The sequence below is a fragment of the Nanorana parkeri genome, unplaced genomic scaffold, assembly GCF_000935625.1.
Source record: "Nanorana parkeri isolate BGI_ZX_2015 unplaced genomic scaffold, ASM93562v1 scaffold320, whole genome shotgun sequence".
Taxonomy (NCBI): domain Eukaryota; kingdom Metazoa; phylum Chordata; class Amphibia; order Anura; family Dicroglossidae; genus Nanorana; species Nanorana parkeri.
The window spans coordinates 490,711-492,702 of NW_017306588.1; positions in this window are offsets into that span (position 1 = coordinate 490,711).

The following is a 1,992-nucleotide window of genomic DNA, read 5'->3' on the forward strand; positions in this document are numbered from 1 at the left end:
CTATTATTTATTATCAGTGTGACACCCCTCTGTGATCGTCATCGCGCGTGCACGTGACGTCACCTTGCGCATGCGCGACCATCCGTCCGCGCTCAGCGAGGGGATGTTTAGGGAACTTGAAACATATGTTCGGCGTCCCGACTGTTCTGTGTGACGCACGCCGAGCATATCTCCCAAAGGACCCCCCGTCGGATGTGATTGATTCCAACCTCCATTGGACAATATTTGGAGAGTGATAACCAGGAATCATATACCGAGTCCCGTCATCCACATCCTACTCCGCAGTTGAGTATCCAACACGCATAAATATGAAGTATTGAAGACTGGTACCAACCTTAAACTTTGTATTAGACCTTTGTGTTACTATGCCTCAGCTGAGTCCCCCTACTGCTGTACCTACCTATCAGGATGGGCCTAGAGGTGAGGAGAGAGAGAGCCACTCGGCCAGGATCTGACGGCCGGTGGCTCTCTCTTTCTCCTTACCGCTCGTCCATTCTGAAGTGACAACGCTCCCGCCGCCGCCCCCCCCTCTGGCTTCAGAGCTTCACTCCTCAGATCCCCGCTGCCTCCGCCCATACAGATGGGAGAGAGCGGCGGGGATCCGAGAAAAAGCTGCTGTGTTGTCCCTATGTGCGTGGCCGAGCGGCGGAGGATCTAAAAATATCTGATGTTTACCGATCCTTTGTGTGCTGAGCAAACACTGGAGCGATCAGCTGGTCACTCCGGTGTTTGCAAATAACAGGAGACACATAGTACTACGTGTCCCCAGTTATGAATGAACAGGAAGCGCTTTACATCACGTCCTGTTCATTCATGAGTTACTCAATGGGTAGTAGCACTCAGCACCGAGGCTCCTCCCCTTTCATAAACTGGATGATAGTAAATATTTTCTGAATGAATGGGTGAGGACTTTGTGTCTCTGAGGACTTTGTGTCTCTGAGGACTTTGTGTCTCTGAGGACTTTGTGTCTCTGAGGACTTTGTGTCTCTGAGGACTTTGTGTCCTCATTTATTTTTCTATTTTAAAAGGGAAATATCAGGGGGGCTGTTTAGACCCCTAATATTTCCCCCAAAGCTCCTAACAGTAAAGTAAAAAATATTTAATAAAAAATGAAGAAATAAAAATAAAATATTTGGAAAATGTGAAAAAATTAAAATAAAAAACATTTTCGGTTTCGGCCTGACAATTTTTTATTTTATTTTGGTTTCGTTTCAGTTTTGAAATTTCCATTTTGGTGCACCTCTAGATTAAACATCAGATTCTTATTGCTAAAGTGTATTAACAACGGACTTCTCCACCCCACAGTAAGAAAATTAAAACAATAATAACAAACAAATAAAACACATCTTGGAGGCGGGGCGTATGATGTCACATGACGCCGCACGTGTGTGGCGTTGGGTGACGTCAGGCGCTTTTTTTTGGGGGGGGGCACATTTTTTTCTTCTTGCCTCGGGCGCAAAAGGAGCTAACTACGGCTCTGCACCCCTCTGGGAGTCATTCATGCAAAAAAAACTGAGGGCATCTTGTGCCAAAGAGGTAGTACTGTGGCGGACAGCCTGGGGGACACTTAAAGGAGAACTATGGGGTCAGGGCTTTTCCCCATAGTTCTCTTTAGGGTAACGGGAGGACAGAAACTAGCGTAGCGGATCCCGGAGGGGATCCCGACATCGATGTCGAGATCCGCCCAGCTGCGTGAGTGACAGCTGGCTCTGCCTATCTAGAGGCAGAGCGAGCTGTACCCGCCCCCTCCCCGTCCGTTCTGCCAGTCAGCGCTGGCGGATCGGAGCTGGGAGGGGGGAATCCAGCCCCTCCCCCTGTCACGGCTCTCTGATCGAGAAGTGAGCGAACGCCCGTATATCTTCGCTCACCTCCCGATCTACTGAGCCGACCTGTGACAGTCTCATTGTCACAGGTCGGCTAGAACTATGAGGTGAGTGAAAAGCCCCCCCCCCTCATAGTTCTCCTTTAAACAAATGACTCCGGATTCGGACT